This window comes from Camelus dromedarius, chromosome 5, assembly GCF_036321535.1.
Source record: "Camelus dromedarius isolate mCamDro1 chromosome 5, mCamDro1.pat, whole genome shotgun sequence".
NCBI lineage: Eukaryota > Metazoa > Chordata > Mammalia > Artiodactyla > Camelidae > Camelus > Camelus dromedarius.
Window position 1 is genome coordinate 5,701,231 of NC_087440.1, and position 26,002 is coordinate 5,727,232.

Genomic DNA, 26,002 nt, shown 5'->3' on the forward strand with positions numbered 1-26,002 from the left:
AACAAGAACACAGGAAACACCCTCCACTGATGACAGAGACACCTCTTTCTAGCAGAAAGGAGAAGTGAGGCTCCCACTGTCATAAAGCTCCCAGCACTACAGAGTTAGAGCCAAGGGTGCTAATGAGCTCACAGTAATCCGACAGGCACGTAGAAGTCAGGCAGTCAGCTACCTCCACCCATCTGTTACGAGGCCACTGTTCTCACTGCGTTGTCTTAGACTGGATTTGTCTGTGTGGCATCCGTACACCACAGGGCCAACTACATGAACTATGTTCTTGTTTTCTGTATTCTTGATGCTCTGACATGGGGGGCTTTAGAGCCCTGGGGAGAGGCTGCCCATCCCAGGGCCAGCCAATTCTTAGAAGCCAGCCAATCCTGAGTCTATACCCACCATCACCTCCTTTACCCAACACCAAGCCCCTAAATCATCCCAGGGCCAGGTACCAGGCACCTAGAGACCACCTCATGGCCCAAAGCCTGCCAGGATTACTCAAACCAGCCACCCCAGGCTGTTCGCTCTGCCCTGCCCTGCCCTGCCCTTCCTGTGGCAATCCCAATAAGGACTCTGGCCAAGGCTTTCCCTTCCCTCCTGTCTTCTGCCTCCTGACCACCCTGATGCCTCCTACAAGGCATGGCCCCTCCTCTCAGGAAATATAAGTAACAAAATCTTCTTTCAGTGGCGCTGACCTCTCCATATTGTCGTGACTTCGTAAGCTAGGACCCAGATACAGAACAGCCACCAACCCTGCGCCATGAGAAGATACCCCAGGCGGAAACTAAAAAACCATCACTGAGCCCACAATACGTGCTTGAAGTCACCGAAGAGAGCAATTCCCAGGAGGCCAGAATTACCAACTTGGTTTTTAGGTACATCTTGGGTCCTTTCAGTCCTGCCTGAAGGCATGTCCAAACAGCACAGGGACGGGGGTTCCTGAGGCAGACTCAGACAGTCAGATGATATATGACCTATCGGAGGGAGGGGACCAACCCCTGTACCCTAACAGCCTGGAGAGTGGCTACTATTTCAAGCCAGCACAGAATTCTGAGTTACAAAGGGGAAAAAAGGTAAGATTAGGATACTTACCTACTACTTCTCAAGTGGGAAAGTATATAATGCACTTCAGACGTTTGCCAGAAAACCTTAATAGTCTCACCTGTAACTGGGGGACACTTCAATTAATTACTGAGATAACTCACTCATTCTGAATTCCCTCTTCCTGGAAGATACCAAAGTAAATGAGGCCCCAGTATTTTTTCAGCATATTACTTTTAATTTGTTCTAGCTCTTCTTCTCAAAACCTTATTCTTCACATGTCCTGGACATCCTAGTCCTAGTCCACCAACCTCAGCTCCCCAACCTCCTCCCCGTCACAACCATCTCCGGACCTCCCCATCACGACCATCTCCAGACCTCCCCGGCACGACCACCACTGGACCTCCGGACCTCCCCGTCACGACCACCTTCAGACCTCCCCGTCACGACCACCACCAGACCACATTTATCTAGCACTTCTGTGTTAGCCACAGATGACTCAGTGTAAAAAATTTCATGCATAGCTGGCTAAAGTACGGTAGAAAAGCAAATGACACTCATCAGTATCTTTAAAACATAAGAACACACACGACTCTGAGAAGTTTTTGTTGTTATCAGGGCACAGGATAAGGAATTAAATTATTAACATTCTTTAGGGGAAGACAGAATGTCTCCAAACCTAGTTTTCCTAAGGCTGCCTATAATTTTTACTCCAATCCAGGCACAAGCATAACCTCTGGGAATATACGGCCAGGCCTATTTAGTTGTCCAACCAGCTATCTCTGGGATGTGGTGAAGACCTGCCGTCATCATTCTTCTGATGACACAGACAAATGTGTTCCAAGTCACACAGGGATAACCCCACAAAGAAGTGTAAGCATCACAACTACCCAGAACAAATCAAAAAACTATTTGAGAAAAAAATAAAGCCATAAATTAAAAAAAAAAACTATTTGAGAAAAAAAATAAAGCCATAAATTAAAAAAAAACTGAGAAAAAAATAAAGCATTTTAATCTTTGTAAGAGTCTTTTTTTTTTAGCAGCATACTAGGTAGGTGAGTCAAGATGTACTGTTACTTATCGTGTTTGTGATCATTTAGTATATTTCATTTTTAAAAGTACATTTGTCCCTTTTTAAATTTTTTTTTTCGATTTTACTGTCCCTAAAGTAGATTGCATGTGGTTACTTTGTTTGCTTCTTAATAAAAAGTGGGAACAACAGCTCTAGGGGTCAGCAAGGTCAAACGTCCAACATGAAACAGTTCATCAAGCAGAAGTTGGAGAAGCATTAATGAAGATAATACTGGCCATAATCAAACTGAAAATGTCCAGAGCTCTAAGCAGCACATCCTTCCCACATGGCAGCCTCCTGAGTCTTGAGACTCGAGTCTACAAGGAATCCCATAATCCCATAATGGTCCAGAAGCTTACATGCCTGGTATGCAAATATCATGCAAGCTGACCAAACCAAAGCAGCTCACTGAGTCTGTGTCAGAAGAGAGGAGATCCTCAAAAGAGAAATCCATGTGGCAGCAGCCTGGACCACTGTCTTTAGCATTTATACAACTATCAAATGTGTACAAAGAAGAAATTTCTCCACATCCTCATCTATCTTTTGTGCTTCTAGATAAATCAGAGGCAGCCAGGCCAGATGCAGTCAAAGGGAATTCACTGTTCACAAGGCCTTTATGCTTCTATCTCCAGGGTGAACCTTACTCCTGCCACAAGGGCAGAGATGATGCTCTGTTCCTACCCTGAGCAGGTTTTTCCTCTACATGGGCTCTGAGGACATCAGTCCTTCCACCTATATTCAGGAGCACGCCCTGCACAGAACAAGGGTGACTGCTTCAGTCAAGTCCCATGTGTAAAAAGCACTTGCAAATCAGACTGCACTTTAAAGGAGGAGATGATCCTGTTTAAATGCTCACCTTCTCTAGAACGCATGGATTAAATTACACAAGCTCAACACCACATTAACCAAAGGGTCGAAACTGACATCCTCAGTGTTGGGACAAAATGACATCATGTGCTTCCTGATGGGATACAGTGAAAAAGATGCAAAACGCCATTTTTAGCATTACTGACAAAAATACATCCAATCACGAGGAATCTCCTCGTGAGGGATTATCATACAAATCCAAATTGCTAGAACATAAATGATACTTTTGAAGTACATAAGCCAATGCCAAAGAAAAAAAAAGGCAGAGGAATTGTTCCCAACCAAAGGGGACAACAGAGACGTGACAACTGAATACGATCTGCATTACGCTGGACTGCATCCTAGGTCAGGCGAAGAATTGCTATAAATTATGTTATTGCGTTAAGTGGCAGAACTTGGATATGAACTGTATATTCAACAGTGTAACAGTGAATAGTAATCAATGATATAGGTCCTGTCTTTTACTAATTGAACTGTAGTTACAAAAAGGAATGTCCTTGTTCTTAGGAAAGACATGCTTAAGTATTCAGAGGTCACGTGTGTTAACTTTCAAATGGTTTAGATAAAATACATAATAGAGAACAACAGAGCAAATGTGGCAAAATATTCATAATTGATGAATTTAGGTTAAGCTATATAGGAGTTCTCTGTATTCTTACTACTTTTCATAATTCTGAGATTATTTTAAAGTCTTTTAAAACAATACAAACCCAAATTCAACTTGCAAAGCATTTCCACAGTAACATCTGTTGAATAAGGCAAGGCCCCCACCCCAGAGTAAACCTGTCACCATCTACCCACCCACAGACCCAGGGGCTGTGCCCCTCTTCCACCTCCAAGTCAACTGGACGCCTGTCCAAGCTCAGCCACTCAGATTCATCTCCCAGGAATTAGAAAGTGAGACACACAGACTGGACCAGGAAGCCATGGGGCGCTGAGCAAAACAGAGGGAAGTTTCAGGTATGAGGTCTACATAGCAGTGTAGGCAGAGGGGTGCATCTGGTTTTGATAAGTAGGGGTGTGCTGGCCCCCGTACAGAAATATCCCAGAGCTGCGTCTCTGAGCGCGGACAAGCGCATTGGCGAGTCCTCAGCGTGAACTCCCAGGTACACAGCAAGCGCTCAATAAAGGTTGGCTGCAATCAGCAGCTATACTGAAAGCCCCACAGACCCCGCCCACCTTATTAATTTATTTTTATTGAAGTACAGTCAGTTACAATGTGTCAGTTTCTGGTGTACAGCATCATGTCCCAGTCATGTATATATATATACACACACACATATTTGTTTTCATTTTCTTTTTCATTAAAGAATTACATTTCATTAAAGAATTCAATATTATAAGATATTGAATATAGTTCCCTGCACTATACAGAAGAAAGTTGTTTTTTTTTTATCTATTTTTATACATAGTGGTTAACATTTGCAAATCTCGAACTCCCAAATTTATCCCTTCCCACCCACCTCATTTTAGCTAGCTCTCCCGGGTCTCTGTTCCTTGGCACAAGGAGCCTTGATAAGAACAGACTATCAATACAGTGGGATCAAGAGTCACCATGAACTCTGACCCAGCAAGGGAGAACATGGCATGTGGTCACCCATTCCCCCTCCTCCCCTGCTGCTGCAATGCTAGGAAGGGACAGCTCCTTCTGTTCTCATGCCCACAGCCTTGCATCCAGGAACAAACTGGCTGCCGGGAACGGTGCAGCCTGTGACAGAGACCACTCAACCTCCACCGGGCATGACACAGTGCGGAAAACAGTGGGAAGGAAAGGACTTGGGCCCTGACCAGTCAGGAAACCTGGGTCCTTGGACCTGTTCCTGCCACTCACCTCCATGCAAACCTGATAAATTACCATCCCCGTCTGACCCTGTGGGTAGACAGAATATGGTACCAACATTGTCTATGTCCTGATCTCCAGAACCTGTGTGTATGCTGTATTACATGGCAAGATGGACTTCGCAGTTGTTGTTCACTTAACGATCCTGAAATGGGAAGATTTCTCCTGGATTATCCAGATGGACCCAATGGAATCAAAAAAGTCCTTAAAAGCAGAGAACCTTTCTCAACTGTGGTCAGGAGATAAAATGTAGCTGGATTTGAAGATGGGGGAAACCAGCCAAAGGAGAGCAGGTGACCTCTACAAGCTGGAAAAGGCAAAGAAACGGACTCTCCTCTAGAGTTCCCAGAAGGAACAGCCCTTGATCCTAGCCCACTGATCAGACTTCTGTAGAATTCTAAGATAAAATATACTTACGATGTTTTAAGTCTCTAGGTTGTGGTCATGTGTGACAGCAGCAGCAGAAAGCCAGACCTATTCCCTCAACTGGAAATGAGTAGGTTTTCATCCTTTCTGAGAGGTGGGTTTAGGGGAGCCTAGAGTCCTCCTCTGGACCTCCTAGAAACCCCTGGGGCACCTCTGGAAAACCACTGGCCTTTGACCATTTAAGACCTCTAAAGGTAATTAATTCACAAAACCAATGACCTCCACGTCAGTCTGAATTTATTTAGTATCATCTGCCCTTGTTGTGTACAATATTTTGCCACCAGAGTGCTAATCTTTCTTTTTTTTTTTAAGTAATACAAGTAAAATGTCTCCCAAGTTACTCAGTAACTGGCAAATACCAGTGGCCCAGAACACTAGTATGCACAGCGCATCCACTTGATCAGTAAATGCTCCCCAGCAACCACGCCCACCCCAGAGGGCTTTTGCGCTGCCTCTGATCTAGTAGTGAAATCACCTCGGCTGCCTTCCAGATTTCTGAGTCATCCTCACCAGTGCAGGTCCAAGCAGCAGCAGCTGGATTGTGACCTCAAGGCAGCAGAGCCCAAACCCAGCCCTAGATACGCAGCTGCTGCGCAAAGATCACCTGCTCCCTCCTCCCACCTCCCTACTTTCCCCAACGTTTCCTTCGTGCAACTGCCCTTCATCTCCCGGGAGCCACACAGCTGGCCAGAGGACACGCTGCCAAATGTAATCCATGGGTGCAGGGATGAGCTCCAGCCACGCAGCGGGAGCTACTTCACGGATGGCCTTTGCTCTCAGGAGGGCGTTTGAGGGTATTTTTTATCACTGAAGTGTTTCCACTAAATAGAACATCTGGGGACAAGAGCTCCCGTCCCAGCTACTCTACAGTCTCGCTGATAAGGCTCATGCCAGGCCCCATGGCTGGTGTCAAGATGGTATGTTTTTAGAGTAAAGCCTATTTGTAGCTTCTACTTCCTCATCCTACCAACAGCTGGGGAGTGTGTACCCCTGCAACCACAATTCCAGGGGCAAGAGGTCAAAGCAAACCAAGGCAGACCCTGGAGCAAAGAGCTGTGATTCCTTTTGACGATCTTCATCTCATCCACTCAAAAGTGAAGCCAGCGAGGTGGGATGCCCAGGAGACCCATCCAGAGACAGAGAACATCACTTCTAAAGCAAAGAGCATGTGTCAACCAAGCACTTGTACTGGAAATGGTTCTGGCCCATGAGAGAGTCTGTTCTGAGCGCCAGGGTGCAGGGATCAGCCAGACAGGGCACCGGCTGCTGTACAGAAGGAAGCAGCCTGTTCTAGGGTGAGCAGGTCAGCAAAGCTCACCACACAGAGAATTTTATCAGCCTTTTATCATCTTGTCATCAGCCACTCCTGTTAAATACAAGATCTGCCACAGATGCCTGCCAAATGACAGAGGGACCAGGACTCTGCCTCGCAAAAATGTGCTTCTGAAATGTCACAGTAATTCTGGGTGCTCGGGAGACCCCGGCCACAGACAGCCCAGCACGGCCACAGTACATACATCAAGGAGCTTCCCTCAGAGCCAGAACAGAGGAAGGGAACTGACCTCCAGCCTGATCCATATCTTCCCTCTCTCCTGGGTTTTAACACACGCTCCTGAGCCTCCCCCAGCACTCAGCACCACTGGGTATAAACAAGGACGGGATGGATGCAGAGAAAAGGAGCCCTCAGAGAGGACCAGGCAAGTCCGGAGAGGCAGTATGATGGGGCCTCGAAGGCTGCAACGCAGAATCAGAAAGGACATCCTGGCAACCTCTAGACGTCAGAGCCTTTTTTGAAGCCCTATTAACGTTCAGACCTGGCATGGCCATATTTTTTTGGAGCCCTCTATATATTTAGCTTTCAAAATTACAAAAATGTTCAAGATTAATAACTGTGCTAGTGAGGGCCCTGCCACGATTGTTGGGAACCTAAATCATATCATCTTTTGAAAGGTGAATGTTTAAAGATGCATATCTTTTGACCTTGAAATTCTACAGAAATGCCCACATGGTCCACAAAGAATTAATACAAAAATGCTCGTTGTAGTATTATCCCCCCGCAAAAAGAGGTGGGAAGAGGGTGGGTAACTATTTACAGCAGCCAAGACATGGGAACAACCTATGACAACAGATGACTGGATAAAGAAGTTGTGGTGTATATATATATATGTATACAATGGAATACTACTCAGCCATAAAAAGAATGAAATAATGCCATTTGCAGCAAGGTGGATGGACTTGGAGAGTATCATTGTAAGTGAAGTAAGCCAGAAACAGAAAGAAAATAAACATATGATATCACTCGTACGTGAAATCTGAAAGAAAAAAAAAAAAAACACATGAACTTATTTACAAAACAGAAGCAGACTCAACAGTCAGAAAATAAACTTGTGGTTACCATGAGGGAAAGGGAGTTGGAAGAGGTAAATTGGGAGTTCGAGATTTGCAGATACTGACTACTATATATAAAATAGATAAACAAGAAGTTTCTTCCATATAGCACAGGGAATTGTATTCAATATCTTGTAGTAACCTGTAATGAAAAAGAGTATGAAAACAAATATATGTATGTATATGTATGACTGAAACATGATGCTATATACCAGAAATTGACATAACATTGTAAACTGATTATACTTCAATTAAAAAAAAATTTTTTTAAACAGAAGCCCAGCCAGCAACAGGAGAATGAAAGTTTATATAATTTATCTTTTTATGTAAAAAATAATGTATAGTAATTAACATAAAGAAATACTATGCAGTCTTTCAATATGGGACAAAATTTTTTTAGCACAGAATCAATGTTCATGATATGAGTTTTTAAAATACGTGACACAAAACTTTATTATACTATTTTAGTTTTGGCTTTAAAAAACATGCTTTCTTGCAGAAAAGGTCATGAGGTCCTAATATCACCTTGAAAATATTTTTCTCTCTCACAAAAAGCAAACGGTATCAACAGTATCCTTTATTGTTCTTGAACCAGTTAAGAGTTCTGTCTGCCGAGAGGGAGAACGTGTGAAAACTGGCAAATTCTCAGTCATTCCTGTAATTTGACATCATGTTTTTAGGTTTCTCTTTTTCAATAAAGAGAAACATGCCTCTGAGGGTCCCACATAAGGAAAAGAATTGTGAGTGGATGGCACCATGGACACACTATTTCAGACAAGGTAGTAAAGTGGATCAGAACATCCCAGTGAGCTGGCTAGGGGTACCTATGGGCACTCAACTGTGGGCTACAGGCAAAATCTTTCTGTGCCTCCAACCCCTTGTGCCCTGTGAGTCATGCTGGCTCTAGGGCTGGGATGTTCTGAATGATGGATTCTGATGGAATCCTGCCTGGAGGCAGAGGCAGGAAGCAAGGATGGCAAAAGGGAAGTATCTGAATACTGTTAATCATTGCCTTTGAGGCAGGGAGGGGCCTATGTCTCTGTCCCCCAGCATTCTAAAATTTGCTACATTGAGATTTTTTTTTTAAAGTACATCTGGTACCAAGAGGGGCAACCTATAGCAAGAAATAGAGGCCAAAAAGACATCTTGACTTGGGTTACCAATGGGAGGAGTGTCATCATGGGGGAAGCTGCTCTCTCATTACAAAGCTTTCCCTTCTTTTTAATACCAACAGGTTGTCAATTATTTTTCTACCTTTGTAAAGTAAAAATCCATCTTAAAAAAATATTAACAAATTCTGTTACAGCAAAGACTATGCTTTTTTTTTTTCCATCTAATTCCCTCCACCCCATCTGCTCTCTCCCATGACTGAAAACAACTGAAGACCCCAGAGAGGAAGACTTCTGAAGTCCACAAAAGACAAGAAAATGCCTATCGTTGTGTTCACCTGTGAAGGCTTCTAATGGCCAGAGGCCCATTTGACCACTGTCACCACCACCCTGCTTGCTCAGGGGTTAATCAGCAGTGCTTGTTAAGTCATGGCTCTTCAGATACACTGTTAAGCAAAGGGAAGAAGGAAATGACACTGTTGGGTTCCTTTAACAAACGTCTGTGGAGCCCCAGGCTGAGTGCCGGGCCCTGGGACACAGGACGGATGAAGCATGATCTCTGACCTCAACGGGCTCATTTCTAGAGACAAAAAAATCGGCTTCAGACCCGGGCGAAGAGCTCAGCTACAGGGAATGCAGCCAGACACGGGTGGAAAGGACACTCCAGCCAGTCCCTGAAGAACGAGTGGCCAGGATGAGGACACAGTGCTTGAAGAACATCATAGCTAAAACAGTTCTCTCTGCCAAGGAATTCCTTTCTTGCACCATTGAGAACACAGGCCCAGAAAGCAGACCTACTACGCACTGATGCCTGCAAGAGAAACTGAGGCCCAGGTGGACATACATGAGCACAAGCTGAGTCCAGCTCCCACCAGCTCCGGACCCTTGACTCTGGATGCAAAAGCCTAAAGAAGTGCAAAGGAGCTGGTCTTCTCACTTCTCAAGATTCAATTCCACACTTTCATAGGTGGACCCACCCTACCACTCTGAGACAGGAGGGAAGAGGGCAGGGCACAGCCATTAAAGGAATGACACAGCAAATTAGCACCAAGATGGCAAAGAATTCAACTCCCAGTTGACCTTGCGGCCCAAGGTGGTGGGAGATCTGACTCCCAGTAGACCTTGAGCTTCATTATGCACTCATTATAATACATTAGCATGATAAATGGCGCTCCCACAGGCGCCATGACAGTTCCGATGCTGACCATAAAAGGTCAAAGAGTGGGTGGCGGCCCAATTCCTCAGAATCCCAGCCCCTTCCCCAAAGCAGCTGGAATAATCCTCCCACTTTTTAGCATGTGAAGTTATCGAGCCCATAAAAACCAACAATCCCCACACCTCATGGCCGCTCTCCTTTCTGAGATAACGGACCGCACTCTATCTACAGAGTGTGTAACTACTTCTACTTTAAACTCAACACCCACCCCCTTACTTCATGGCCTCTCTGGCCTTCATAGATGGCCTACATTCGGTCTATGGAGTGTGCATCTCTCTGAATAAATCTACTTTTATTCTACTACGGCCAAGGACTCTTACTTGGCAGGGCACATCCCAGGCATTCACCTGAGACCTAGGACACAGCCATCCTCTCATGCCCCATTTTCCTGTATCATCTTCAGCAGGGAAGTGTGGGCATGGACGTAGTGACACAGAGTTTGCAACATAAGCCTAATAGCACAGTTCCCGCGTCGCCTAAAACATGAGCTTCAAAGTGCATCCCTTGCCTCGGAAGCCTAATTATGTGGGTTCAGCTGAATTCTGCATTTGGTGAGTGGTTACCGTATACACAAACTCAGCAGAGACATGAAGCCAAAATCAAGGAACCTAATTCAACACTTAAAACCCATTAAGCTCTAGAATTGTGTATCTGATACAGAATAGACAAAATAACCCTGAGCAGAATAAGGTTATTCGGAAGTGGTCAGATACAGGAATCCTACAAAGTGGCCAGCGAATGGCCTTCAAAAAACAGTGGAATCAACCTGACCCCTCAACTTCTGCCTCTAGCTGTGAGTCATCCAGGACTAAGCTGTAGCCCTGACTCTCGGGACCACTGGCAGTGATCACTGTGCCCCTAGGCACCCCAGGCAAGTTCCTTCATCCCCCCACCTCAATCCCGTCCTCTGCAAAATGGTGACTACCTGCCTCATGAGCTGTTGGGAGGGGTAAGGCCCAAGACCCCTGCCAAGCACTTAGCCCAATACCTAATGTGTCGTAAGTGCTCCATAAACGGCCATTAGGACTATTAACTACTCAAGTGGAGAATCAATCTGGCTCCTCGTTAAACGGCCAACGCGCCTTTGCAAGGTCTGACTGCAGCAGGGAAGCAGTGCAGAGCCTGAAACACACTGGCATCTCGGGAGAACAGCCCCCAGGACAGATTCACCAATGGACTCAGGACGCCCCCTTTGGCAGCAGCACCCTGACCCCCTCCTGCCAGCCCCTCAAACCCTCGCTCTGCCTGCTCTGGGGTTTCCATGATCAGTTCTCAGCTTCCAACATAGTCATTTTGTCTTCTCAACAATCCACAGAAGTTCCACAGTAGCCCAGCTGATACAACCTGCTCTTAAAAACAAGAAACTGCCTCAGTTCGCTCAGAAACGCCGACTTCAGAGTAGGCACACTACGGACACCTCATGGAGCCCACTTCCAGCATCTGAGAAGCACAGTACTTCAGGGAGCACTTCACTGACAAAACCACAACCCACAGTAACAAGGGACGTGGCCATGGACAGGGGACGGTAACGGGCTCCCGTACTTGCCAGTCAGGATCCTCTCTCAGACCACTCGGTCTCACGCAGCTGAAGGAGATGAACTGGACAAACTCCCACCAGGTCTCTGGGGTTTCACAGACACACGCCTCAGGCAGTTCACCAATTCAGACTCAGGGACAAGTGTCAGGGGCATCCGGAACCTTCGACCTTACTTCTCCAAGTGCAATTACAAACCAGCCGCGGCAGCATCACCCAGAGTTTGCCAAACATGCAGGCTCGCAGGCCCCACCCAGATCAGCCCCATCGGGGTCTGCATTTTAACTAGATCCCCCAGAACGAAGCAGTCTATCCAGGTCAGACCGGATCACTTCCTTAGCTTTTCACTTGGTGGTGTCCTTTCTTCACGGAAGTTTCATGGCCGCACAGACAGTGCCTACCGTGGCCACCTGCACATAGTAGATGATCAATATGTGTTGAATGAATGAACGGATGAATGGGTGGTCCACCAAATGACTCAAGAGACCTCTCCTGTTTTAAGTGCAAAGAAAGATGCAAGCAAAGGTCAGAGAGAGAAAGAGCTAGAAAGCACACCTGGAGGTGGGGGAGGCATCTCTAAAAGAGATTGGCATCAGTGGCTGCACCAGGCTAAGAGGTGGTGGACGAGGAGGAACTGCGGGGAAGAGGATTTAAGCCGTGAGGAACAGCACCTGCACATGCCACCAACAAGAATCTCTGTCTGCAGGCCGGTGAGGATAGACCATCAGCTCTGGGGAGGCGGACACAGAAGGCCTCATGACCGTCTGACCGTCAGGGACAGAAAGGCTGTGTCTGGAGTCACAGCCACCAACTCCATCGCTCCTGGAGCTGGCTGTGCAGGAGGAGGGCTGCAGAGGAAGGCAGTCCGTCAGTGAGACTGTTTCCTGGCCACCACCCCTCTGGCCCTCAGATTCCAAAGTAGAAAAAACACAGAGGTTACTCACTGTTTTCAACAAGTCGATCCAGGAACTTGCCAGCAGCCGAGCATCCGAGGGTCCGGGAGCCCAGTCCAGATGTTACCCTGCAGCAGCGCGCTGGCAAAGAAGAGACCAATGACACACGTGAGTGCAGGCAGCCGCATTAGTGGGTGAGTAGCATTCTCCAAACACCGAACGGGGCTGTGTCACCGAATGACACGGATGGGGCTCAGATTAGAAAGAGACCAGAAAAGGAAAATGCCACCTGGAGTCAGTGGTCTCAGAGCCCCGTGCAGTGACACAGCTGGCAACTCTGCTGCCCTCCATCACACGAGAGGCACCATCCACCACCAGCAGCTCCAGAGCAGCCTCTCTGCAAATCCCTCAACGTGGCGTCCAGACCTAGGGCTGCAAAGGGCCCTTGGAGATAATCAGGCCCAACGTCTCTCTTTACAGATGAGAGAAGCCAAGACTCAGAAAAGACAGGCCTTGTCCAAAATCAGCAGCCTGAAATGGCAAGGCCAGGAAGCGAATCGCAGGCTCACATCTATAAAAAGCTGATGTTTACCTGTAAATTACCTTCCTTCATGAAACTCAGTTTCTAAATAAATGCTATTCTTATTCGTCCTGGCTCTTAACAGAGGAGAAGAGACCAAGCAGCCTGCAGTTCCAAATCTTAACCATTCCTCTAGTTCTCTCTCCTTAATCCCCAGACTTCCAACAGCCAAACTGAAACTCCTGGTTTTCTTCAAAAATAAAATAAAAAAAAGAGAGAAAAAGAAAAAAGAACCCAGAACTGTTCATATTTGAGTACAAGAAGAAAAGTCTAAAAACTCTAGACAAAAACCTCAAGGCCCAGAAATTCTGAATGTATAAAATAGAAACAGCACAGAAAAAAACGAAAGCTCCTTTTCCTTATTTCAGGTTTATAGACCTGAGAGACCAGAACCCTCCAGGGAAATGCCCGGAGACCATAAATAGTGGTATATTCCGCAGGTGAGGGGGCCAAGATTGTTGTCAACAGTCATTTTGCTTAAATGAAATGGATGATCTGCATCTCTGGAAAATGACTCTTCTGCTTATGTTTTTTTAAAATTCATCTTCATCTAATTACATATTTAAGCCATAATCATGTAAACAGTCACCTCTCCCCCTGGGGCTCTAGCTCCATTTGACCATGACGGATCAAGGCAACCTTGAGCAGATCACACCTAACCCAGGGGATCTTCCATCAGCTCATCCGTGAAAGAGAAGGAACAGGATGAGACTCACGTGTCCTTCGGCGAGTGTATTCTGAAATTCCCGCACATTGCTGGAACAAGCTGGAAGTACCTCCCACTAAGTCAGCTTACACAAAGCATAATTACTCACCTACTTCGAAGAACTGAATGTCAGTCATTATAAATTTAAACTGCCATCTCTCTGAGGAAGTAACTACAAATTTGGTGTAATAGTCATATTCTGTTTCTAGGGAGTTCACGTCAGCAGTGACAAATCTGCCCCCACCCGCACTAAATGGGTATTTGGGTCTGTTTCCCCAGAGGTCCATTATTATTTATAAGGCGAAAGTTAGGGTTTCTTTTGCATTAAGTGGAATTTAGGCAGTGAGGTCATTTGTTTTGAAACTACAGCAACCGTTCCAGTCCCCCCCCCCCCATTTTAGCATTTTAGTTACTCTGGGTCAAGAGTAAAAGATTCCTGATTTCAGAGAAAATGCAAAGCCTGGTAGGCCACCCACAGAACGGTTAAGGACCCCCCCCTACATAGTCCAAGGCACAACCGACTACCAGGTCCCTTTCCACGCTCACAGGTAAGAAGTCAGGGCAGACTCACACAAGCAGACTCGTAAACGTTTCAAGCCACCTTCAGTATTCCCAGGACTCATTTTTAAAAATAAAACACCAAAAAAGACAATCTAACATAATGGCTACATTACTCCTTATCCTTATGGGGTGAGAGGATCCATAAACTCCTCTAGAAACATATGGACCCTTTCACCCAAAAGGGGAACATGCAGGATTCAGTTTCAAAGGGTTCCCGAGTCCCCTGAAGTTTCTCTCTGTACCTCTGGTTAAGGACCTTGGTTTAATGCATATGAGGAGTCCCTTTGTATATTTCTCTCTGAACATTCCATAAGTCCTTGGTAAACAGGGCTTTGAGTGGCAACTCCATTTACCATGTGACATACAAGGGCAGGGACCGGCGAGAAAACTGGCCTTGCGGAGCATTTATGGCGGAAGAGGACGACTCTGCAGCCGGCAATGCTGACAACTGTTCCAGAGTCCTAGGCTTTGCCTGGGATCTTTTGCCAAACAGTTTCAACAGGGACTTTCCCAAAGCTATGTTTGTGCTTGGGACTCAGTTTTTCAAAACTGAAAAAAAGTATCAACAAACATCTGCATGGTTTAGAAATGCATACAAAGGTAATGAGAAAAGGATCGGTTAAAATGAAAAATTAAGATGCTTATTACGACTCTGGGATGACAGGGAGGCTTCTAAGATATTCATGGGATTGATTTCTTAACCTGGTTGTTGGTTTCATAGATGTTCCAACGATTCCTATACATTTAATATATTCTTCCATATGCGTGTCACAGAGGAAAGCAGTTTTCCTCACAAAGAGATTCATTTCCACGACAGGGACCTCCAGGAGTCTCATCTCAGCCGCAGCTAGAGACGCAGCAATAAAACTGTGAATCCAGCCCAGTGCTTGTCTGAGGGTGGGGCCCACCGGGGGACAGTTACCAGCTCTGGCCCCCGAGGCAACGTCTATAAATACATCTTCTTTTTTACAAGGCCACGCCCTGGGGCAGTCCTGTGCTCTGGGCTGAGGCCACGCTGACCTCCCAGGCTGCCCGTCACTCTGGGAAAAGCTGGTGTTGGGTTTCTGCGAACCCATTGGTCCTTCCACTTTTCGGCTCTGCAGGCCTGTTTCCTGGGCACAGTCTGTTACCAGGCACCATCTTAGTGAGCCTTCCTGAGCAGCTGAGGAAAAAGCGAAGCCGAGACACTTGTGCAGAACTTGGAGGAACGTCTGGCCACTTCCTTCCTCAGCTGGGTACAGAGGCTGGGCTTCCTTACATTTCTCCTTCACGTGCCTCATCTTTACTCTACCTTCCTCGTGAGGATTCTCCTCTTTCAGTGAGTGGTCCAGACACCCCCTGGCCAGAAAAGTAGGTGGATGGTATATGGAGACACGACCAGTATGTCTCAATTCCTAGCCCCTCCCACACACTCACCAATATTATCTTGACCAAATAAGGAAAGTATGCGCCTTTCCTAATAAATTGAGCAAGAGAATGCCTTTCTAAGAAGACCCTTTGGGGGGTAATCTTATTAGCAGACAAAACCATCATTTTTTAGTTACAACCACCCAACACTGACACCATGACACTAGACAACACTTTAACCCAGTTTTGGATAGTCAGCACCCGTACACTGTGCAGGACAGACACACAGCACAAAGTGCCTAAAAAGGGAAATACCATAGCCCCTCATCTCCTCCTGGGTCTCTTCTACTCCCCTCCTAGCCCAAGTCTGCAGTTTAAAAACGCAAAGCAAAAGCCAAATTAAAAATACAAATGTATTCTCTTGTATGTCACCTTCAAAAGTAGAACATCCCATTGCATTCTGCCCTCTCTCCTGAGCTCAAGGTAGGCATGGGCTCCTCTGTGTGTATGTGTGTGTGCACGCGCGTGAGAGTGTGAGTGTGAGAGAGAGAATGCACACAAGTGCACACATGCACGCAAGCCCAACATTCTTGACTGACTCAAAACAATAGCTTACAGGGACACTATCGCTAAGAGTTCAGGAAAAGTAAAGGCCAGCCAATTCCAGAAAGACAAAGGGTTTCAGCAGCTAACATGGGAACAGAATGATCTCATGCCCCTTTCCTACTGAGTCTGTGCCTAAGTGGGATCCTTCTCCAAGTTCAAGTGCTCGCTTACAGGCGCAGTCACTGTTTCCACCCTAGGGGACCCACGCGGGAGGATGGCCAAGCCAGGAAACAGATTCCAGAGGTAGCGTTTTGATGTTTAACCCAGACAACCCGCAGACAGGGGCTCCCCAGCCAAGGAGGGGGCTGGAACTCTCCGGGAGGTGTGAGACCTTATCCTCAGGGCATTAGTCAATACATCCAACAGCTAGCTCCTTTAAATCAAGGGCCTGGGCCAGGGATGAAAGCAGACCCTCTGATAAAAGGCCTGTACCTCTGGGGCACTCAGTTGGTGCTAAACTTTCAATCCTCAGGATTCTCTCACACCTCGGAGAACACAGGCAGGAAAAGGCCACAGCGTGCTTCTCTCCCCCATTATCATACCTGCGCCAGGGCTACAGGCGTGGCCTGCAGACTAAAGGGGTGGGTGGGAGGCTTGGGTGTGCTCCAGATTTATACACGCCAAGGCACTTTGCTCAACTCTGGGAGAGGAAGGGAAGTTGGTACCTTTGAACATCAAGAAGTTTTGCACACCCCCTCCGCCCCCTCAACACACACAATAGTAGTTCTACTTCTTGTATCCTTGGAGGGAGGAAATAAAGACATAAATGCTCTTAAATCAATTTTTAATTCATCCCAATAGCCCCTACATACATTTTTTAAACAGCAGAAAATAATTCCAGGGCATTATTAATTTATTCTATAGGCAAATACTTGACCCATACAGAATAAAAATCCCTTGAATAATTTCCACAACACAATGAAATAGCCTGTGTTCTGCCCCAAATTGGTGCTGCAGTGGGAGTTAGAGGGGGTAAAAACAAACAAAAAAAAAGACCCCAAAATATGTGCCATACTTAGGCGCTATGCTGTTTGGAAGAAACTAGAGGTCACACGTGAAAGTAGGAAGTATTTTTGAAATAAGCCATCCCCATACGGCTGCCCGCAGCTGGGCAGTCTCCCCCAGCGCCCCGGTATAGCCCTCCTGCAATTCCCTTTGCAGGGACCCCGCCACCACGCTGCTCACATGGTTCCAAATCGTCTCTCCTCCCATCTGTCTCAACCTGGAGCTCCTTGAGGGCACAGACTGTCCCCTCCTGCTGGCACCCCAGCACCTTGCACAGAGCACCCAGTGGATTAATTGTAAGGAAAGGGCGAGGAGAGGGAGAAAGATGGTGTTTCATGGAGGAATATGCAAGTAACTCAGATGAACAGTAACAGAGTTTGAGGAGGAGGAAGGGGCTGAGTGGACCTTTCCCCCTGAGTCCAGTATCACTCAGTCATTTCATATTCAAGCTTGAAAACTCAGGACTGGAATAGAGATACAAGGAAAGATTCGACAGTCTTCCCAGAGGCCCAGCCCACGTGAGCAGCCTGGCTTCCCCATCAATCAGTCTGACAGCAGCAGAAAGATGGAATTAGACTCCAAGGTGCTCCCAATACTCTTCCTTGTGCCTGCCTGCCTGCCTGCTTACACTGCTATCTTCTCTACCTCCTTTCTCCCCTGAGCTTTCAGTTCACTGCTTTTGGGGTGCAGCTCAAATCTCTCACCTTGGGACGAGGCCCTGCACACTCAGACCTCCTCTTCATTTCCCCTGACTCAGACCCCTGCCCACAGCGACACCCCCCTACCCAGAACCACAAACCAGTTCCAAGAGCACGTCTGTTGTCTGGGATTCTCTCTACACCCCACCACATCCTGCCTCCTACTCACTCACTTTGGGGTCTGTTCCCAAGCCACTCCTCCCAGGAAAGCCCAACCCCCTCATCTGATATAAATCTACCTTCTCCCAGAACCCAGATCACATGCCCCGAAGCCTCCAAGACAATCCCTCTGAACCTCCCAATCAAAATGAGCCTCTCCTTCCCCTACAAGCCAGGGGCTTCTGCCCCCTGTGAAAAACCTCATACCTTAGCTTCTGAGTGCCTTTCCCACTCCCTCGACTGAGTTCCTGGCAGGCAAGAATGCATCACCTATATCTCAGCACCCTATACAGCAAACGGTGAAGACTCCTGGCAAACAGCCGAGTCTCAGATAACTATGAAATGCCTATGCCTTAGTGCTTCATGGGTGCTTGTGGGTCTCAGGATGCCAATTCTAGAATCAAACCAAGCACACCAACAGCCTGAATAAGGGTTTCTGGGATGTGGTTGTTTTGTTCATTTGGGCACACTCCAGTAACCTGAGTACTCAAACCCATTAGGCCATACGTTCAGGCTCTATTTCCCAAGGGCCAAACAACTAGACTTTTGCAGCCAACTCGGTGATCCTCTGGGATCTAGTCAAAGAGCCTGCGACTTCAAAACGCACAGGTACACTTCTCTTTACAAAGGACACAGCTTCTCAATAAGTAGCATTATTTAAAGAAGTGAATTCATAAACTCACTCTCAAGGCATAGATTTCTTTTGAGACAGAAATCTCACACACACGCTTTTTCTTCTGATTCATGGCATGTGTCATGTGGGTCTAGAATTCAGACAGTTCCCTCGGTCAGAAAATGCATTTGCTTGTGAGCAGATAGACATGGCAATGTTCTTAATGCTGATCTCAGATGAGAAGTCTGCTTACATGCTCCAAATAAAATAAGGAAGCAATATTTGACCCCGTTCGAGAAGCCTCCGGAATCTTTTTTTTTCCCCTGTCAACACAAATGTTTCTCATTTGGTCCAAGCTCTGTTTCAATTACACGCCAAGAAAAGACAAAGAAAAGCCCCACTGCTACCCACTCCTGCTTTCATGAAACCATTATAAATTATCTCTATGACATCATATAAGGTGATGCTGACCAATGGTTACAGGAGCCGTTTCCTCAAGAACTGCTTTGCTCATAGGTGTTCTTCTGCTCGTCTGCTAGTGGCCTTTTTTTCTCTCCAGAAAACAGCACAGAGACGTGGGTCCCATCTCAAGCCTTTAACATTAGTTTCTTAAGGACCATCATGAACATCAACATTAAAAAAAAAACCAAAAACTTCTATATAACATTAAGTCATTTCAGAAATAAAAACTGAATGAATAGAGTGTCTTAATAGTCCCACTTCTTCCCAGCCAGGTCAGCCGCAGCTTTAAGACGGAGGTCAGTAGTTGTAACTTTCACGTGGAGCCCACAGGCCAACCCTCCTGTCGTCAGTCAGGTAGAGGCATTTCCAAGAAATTTCTAAATCAGCCAGCTATCTCCCTTGGCACATTTCTTAGATTCAGCAAGCTCTTAAGTAAACTGTTAAACTCTGAGGGTCCCACTACAGCTCTAGACCCAACCTCTTTTCCGTTTTGGTGACAGGCTCACACTGCAGAACGGAAGCCAAAGCTTTCCCGTTTAAACCAAAAGGAAGGAAGGAAAACAAGAAGTACCTGAAACCTCTACTATGATTGTCTATTCTGCCCAAGGTGCTCTCTGGTGAGTAGTATGAACTTACCCAAGATTGTACACCAACGGTCTATCTCTTTTGTTCCAGCCAGCAATGTTAGATGTAGAAGGAACTTTCAAGATCCCTGGCTCCGTGGATCATCAAACTCTCCTGCTAGAATTTCACCAGACAGAAGAGGGTGGAGCACCAGCACTGGGAAGCCATTCACAGCAAGCATGTGGTTCCATTCATTTCATTCATCAAGTTCTGTATTCTAGCTCCAATTCTCATCATGCAGACTTCCCACTTATTCAATATGTGCATGCTTACTTTCACACTGAAATAATCTCTTATCTTCCAAATTCCCTGACTAGAATAAATGCTCCAATGAGAGTTTTAGATTTATCCTGTGGTTTCATATACCCAGGCCAGGTTCACCACCCAGCACGTGCAGACAAGGAATCAACTATCTGAATATTTGGTGACTTGTTGGAGGCAGGCCCACGTACAGAACGAGGTCTCCAGCCTCTCAGTCTGGGGCTCTTTACCCCTTTGTATCCATCAATTCATACCACCCAGAGCTATTCCTTCATTCATAAGGTCATGGTCCAGTTTAAAATCTGCCCATACCTCTGCTCTATATTCGAGCAGGTTTTTAAGTTGGTGAGTGTTCTTTTCTGAGCTTACCCCAAAGTTCACAAAACAGGAGGCTGATTGTTCATCGGTTTCAGATTGCCAAAATCTCCTTGGACTTTGGAACACTCTGACCGCTCATGGTGCATATGTTCTCTCCATTGACACCCACTGGCTAAAATTCCAGCTACAAGCTGCTTAGCGGAGACAAGTCATCAGCGTTTAGCGGAGACAAGTCATCAGCGTTCAAAATCTAGAAAGAAAACCACAACAAATCTACTCATGGGGAAGTGCCACCCCAAACACAATGCAATGCAGTTTAGAACTATGCTCATCACTTTCCCACAAACGGTCTTTGAGCCAGTGTTACCTACTGTAAGAGCTGTAGCAAACACCTTTGTAGCTGTGTATTTCACATGTCAAAGCAAAAGGGGAAAAGGGCCATGCCAATATAAAAGCTGTATCCGTGAACTCTAAGGGACATCATTTACCTCTAAAGCAGTGGTTCTCAACAGGGGGCAGTTTCCCCTCCTCGGAGGACATTTGGGGATATCTGGAGACGCTTCTGACTGTCACAATTGAAGTGGGCAGAGATGGTGCTACTACAACCTAGTGGGTAGAGGCCAGGGATGGGGCTAGACATCCTATGACGCACAGGACAGCCACCACACAGAGACTCACCCAGCCCAAAATGTGAATGGTGCCAAAGCTGAGTACACATACCTAAGACACAGGAAGAACACTGGGGCAAAGTCATGAGTCCTGATTCTTCCCCAGTGGGCTCCCTGGCCTGGAGGCTGGCCTATTTCAGAGATTTCTGCAGCCTCAACAGTGAATTCTAACATCATTTCTGAAAGTCTTTCAGCATGCCAGCTGTCCAAGCCTGGAGCTACTGTCTCTCATCCTAATGCCTTGATCAGGGGTCCTTCCCACCAGTCTTCTCTCAGGTCTATCACATTTCCAGTGGGAGGAGGAGCAGTGCTGAAAGAAACTTGTTTCTCAGTATCACCATGCATCACCCAAGTCCTCAGTGACCTCCCAGTTCAGAGAAATGAGAAGCAGAGAGTTCCTGGATTCAATCTTCTTCCAACTCTAAAATCATTCTATGCAGTCAACCAATTAAGGACAGACATGTAAGCTTCATTTTCAATTCTATATTCTGCTTTGCAAAAACACAAAAGCAAAAAAAAAAAAAAGGTTCATAATAAAATTAAAAGAAAATAGCACAGCTACAACTGCATTCAATGATGTAGAAGGTTTTTGCATATTCATAATACTTGGCAACCATGGATCAGCCCACTACCCCAGCTTAGGGGGCACACTACAGTATTCAGTCCTTGTGGATAGAAGAAACATGCGACTGCTACCAAACTCAAAGTCCTGGTTGGAAAGGAAAGGCTGCTTTATTCAGGGAGCCAACAACCTGGGGAGACGGCAGACTTATGTCCAAAAACCACCTCCGAAGATTCTGCTCAACCATTAAAGTTTTTAAGGGAAGAATCATTTGGGGAGAGGGTCAGAGTCTTTATCTTCCTTCTGTGTGCAGACTTCCTTCTGACTGGTTGGTGGTGAGGTAACAGGGCGATGTTCCAGGAATGTTGTGTTCAGCCTGAAGTTACCATCCTCCACCTGGGTTCCTATAGAAGAACTCAAAGACATTGCCACGTATATCCTACAAGGAAGAACCAGGACCCTGGCCCAAAGACGCACTATTTTTTTCTTGATTGTTTCTCCTTAGTTCCTGCATTCCCTCCCTTCCCTGCTAAGGAACTGTTTGAATCTGCTTTTTGGAACTCAAGGAAGGTCAAGGAGGCTGAATGAAGCCTATTTCCTACAAACAAGAAACGAGGGTCACAGAAAGGGTTTGTGCCCAAGAGGGCCCCACAGGGTCCAGCTCTATTTCACGACCACTCTGCCATTCCCTAGACCTTCTCCACTGCCTCCAGCTGTGAACACAACTCCTATGAAAGAGACCGGCTTAGTTGAGAGGGCGAGCCCCTCCATACACAATCCAATGGTCTCTAAAACCACAGAACACAGTGTTGGGCCTTCAAAGTCCAACGACCCCCACTCCTGGGCTCTCAGGTGTCTACCTGTGATCCCTCAACAGATAAAGTACATTTTTTACGGGGCAAGTTTGCCCTAACAAACTAATAGCCCCAGGTAATGCCTAATCTCACAATGGCGCAGGCTGGCTTGTTTCAGCCCACCTCATCAGAGTCAAACCCCACCGCCCTTCACGGACCCTAAACCTCTTACCTCACCTGCAGCCAATCAGAGACTTGTGCACAAGCCCATCAGGCATCTTGTGACCCCACCTTATAAAACACCCCAACAACCGGCCCTCGGGGCCCACACAGGCATCTCTCCTCTGCGTGGCGCGCTGCTGTCTATGACAGTGCACCCCTAATAAACGCCTTTCCACTCCCATACTTTATCTCTGGTAAATTCTTTTACCAACCTGCACGTCACCATGTCACCAACCAACCGGTCCCTACTGTGGCCCACAACACACAGGACTTGTTTCACAAGTAGAATTCTCACTTTCAGGAAACAAATGTAATTTGTCTGATGAGGGGAGAGGACTGACATATCAAACTGGCTCCGGAAGTGCAGTTGCTCTCCCTCTCCAAGAGTGCCAGAGAATGAACTGCTTGTCCAGCCAAGATGCACAGGAAACCTTTGTCTCCTTTATATGCTCAAAGCCACGGTCTGTCCAGATTCCAAGCCGGGACACAGTCGCTGGGTTAACAGGGAAAGTGAGAAAAGACACCCAGAGGAGAAGAGAAGGAAGTGGATACTCTAACATGAAAAAGCAACAGACACACGCCTGCTAAAAGCTGAAGGATTTTAACACGTTCCATTTGCCTCAGACAAACAAACAAAACACCACTCACCACAAGTTTCCCAATACAGCCATCATCCATAAAGCAAATGAGAAGAAATCCAAACGTCATCTAAGGGGGGAAAAAACCCCAAAACTAGTGAGATGTCTACAGATGGCCAACAGAGGGTTAATGTCTCGGGGCAAGGCTTCCTCTCAGCAAGTACAAATCCGAAATCATAATAAAGATGCTGAAGGACTTATCCAGGAACCCTCCCCTTGGCCATCAGAAGGAATGGCAAAAATGCAGCGTGAGCGCTAGGGGCCAGAGCGTTTCATTTTCTTTCTAAGTGTGCACAGAATTTGCATTTAAAATGAGCATTTCATCAGCGCCTCCAAGAATGTTTGATATTCGGCCTCTAGGAAGAATAAAAGTGATCCTCTACAACAGCAAATTTCTAATGATTTAATTACAACAGAAGTATCTGGGTTCCTTCATAGACTAAAGAACGCCTGTAGCTAATTACCGCGTCCCAGTCAGGTGTGACTTACAATACAGTCACACACAGACAACTCTTAAAATACAGTCAAATCACATGACCAAAAAGGAACCTCAAGCAAGGATACAGAGTACCTTCCTGGTGACTAAACTCCCCATCCATCAAACTTTACTTTCTATTCAATTTCACATTTACAAGGAAAGTAGTATCAAAGAAGTAGAGATTTGTATGAGAACGCAGGCGAAAAGCATCAGGCAAGTGGAAACCTTTTTGTCTTCAGCAGCAGTGGTGCGTGTCCCGTCCCCCACCCCCCCCACCCCCACTGAGAAGCACAGGGTGCTTGGGTCCGATCAAGGCAGCAGGGGCCCAGTGGCAGGAAAACCCAGGAGAGCCCCCCCCCCCCCAGCCAGGAAGGGGATGCTGACACTCACAGGGAACCCTGGCTCTCAGCATCCATACCCGAAACACAGAAATGCGAATTTTTTAGGAAGGGAGGGTGGAAAGAAGGGACCCAGAGGGGAACACCAGAGAGCATGAGTAACAATTCCTCAGCCACAGGGGAGGCAGCGGGTGGCTTTAGCCTCCCTCCGTGAAGAGGACAGTTTCAAGTAGTTTATTAAATGCAGAAGGGGCTTTTATCTTCTTTACTGGCTAACAACACTAGAGACTAGAAAAACATCCACACAAGTTCAGAAAAGGGTTACCAAAGCCGTGGAGCTGGGGACGGCAAGGCACCCCTGTGCTAAAGGGGAATCAACACTACAGTGAGCCACAGGGCTCTCCGGCCACAGACATCAGGCCAACTGCACAGCACAAAGAGAATTCTTGGGCATCTGAAGCTCTTTAGTGTCTCCTTCTACATGCCCCTCCTTATGGGGGTGGCTGCTCTGTGGTCAGGATAGCTTTTCACAAGAGCTAGAAGACTTCCTAACAAGGGCATTTTAATTAAAGATGAGACACAGGCAATGCAGGAGGGAACGAGAAATCACTAGAGGATGCTGCCCAGCCTGCAGCCAGCACATGGTTCCCGTGCACACCAGGGCCTCGCACCAAGCTGGCTTTGTATCTGACAGTCCTGGACCCAGTCAGGAGGCCTGGACCAGCTGGCAAGAGCCACACCCACAGCTCAGGGCCATTTCCTTCCGCTGGATCTCTCATTACTCAGCCTACTGCACCAACCCACCCTTCTCCCGAAAACAGTGTCCCCTCTGGCTAAGCAGACTTCCTGAGCATCCCTGAGGGGCGATACCTCTATCATCCATGCCTGGCAAACTCCCAGGCCGAGACTCTGGACTGTGAGGGCCCAGGAAGATGAGCCACTGGCTCATCACCAGGAGCCCAACAGGTAGTGCCGGTTTCCAAAACAGGCGGCCCTGACAACTCATGGAGCAACCTGCCAACGCCATGGCTTCCTTTAACTGGACCGCCCACGGGCCTTTCAGATGGAGGCCAAGGGCCAGCTGTGGACAGAACAGAGCAGAATCCTGGTACTTGCCACCCGGCCCTCTCCTGGGGGCCTCTGTGGAACAGCCCACTGTGGTGCTCACTTAACCATCATTTTAAAAACAAAACCCAAAACAGCCCTCCTCCTCCTAACTCCTACAGAGACTGTCCCAGGCCATTACCTCATCAGCTCAGATAGAGTCGAGCCAACATTTGGACTTTTCTGCGCTGAGCAGGTCAGGCCATTCTTGAGCCAGCAGCCATCTCCGTCGGAGTTTCAGCCTGTGTTCTTCCCACTGCACGGAGTACTCTGGCGCAGGCACTCACCTGGATGGCAGGTCTTCATCCTTCAAGTCTTAGCTTAAATGTCACCTCTATAGAGGCCCATCCAAAATAGCTGCCAGCCCCACCCCTCCTCGGGTCTCCGCCCACCAGGCCTTGTTCTTCTCGCTCCCAGCTGTCAGCCCAGGGTTGGTGCAGACCTTGTCCCACAGCAGATCCCCAGGAGCGATACACTCACTGAATGAACTTCCAGGAGAAAGTAAATCACGACCACATCTGAACTATCACTTCTCAGCATAAATCCATCCGTGTCAAAATGCACATACAAGAATCTTCCCATCGGCTTGTTTATAAGAGCCAAAATCTGGAAACCACCAAGATGCCCACAGATAGAAGGACCAACACGATGAATCAAAGGACTGAATACCCGCCAACAACTCACACACAGTGTGGAAGGATGTCTCACACGTCACGCAGAACAAAAGCAGCCAGAAACAAGGACACACTTGATGATTCCGTTTATATAAAGTTCAAAGACAGGAAACTTGAAGTCAGGATGGTGATTACGAGGAGGAGATGGAGCGGCTGTCAGGGGCGCCTGGGGTTCTGGCCATGCTCTCTTTCTGGATCGGGATG

General features: G+C 46.9%; 1 protein-coding gene across 5 annotated transcripts in view; it reads right to left on the reverse strand.

Moving 5' to 3' along the window:
- Nucleotides 1-26,002, reverse strand: part of TLN2 (talin 2) — a 395,887-nt gene that overhangs the window by 312,485 nt on the left and 57,400 nt on the right. For all 5 annotated transcript variants that reach the window (XM_064485544.1, XM_064485540.1, XM_064485542.1 and 2 more), the window contains one exon: nt 12,432-12,521. The gene's annotated coding sequence lies outside the window, so the exon portion shown is untranslated. The remainder of the gene's footprint in view (nt 1-12,431; nt 12,522-26,002) is intronic.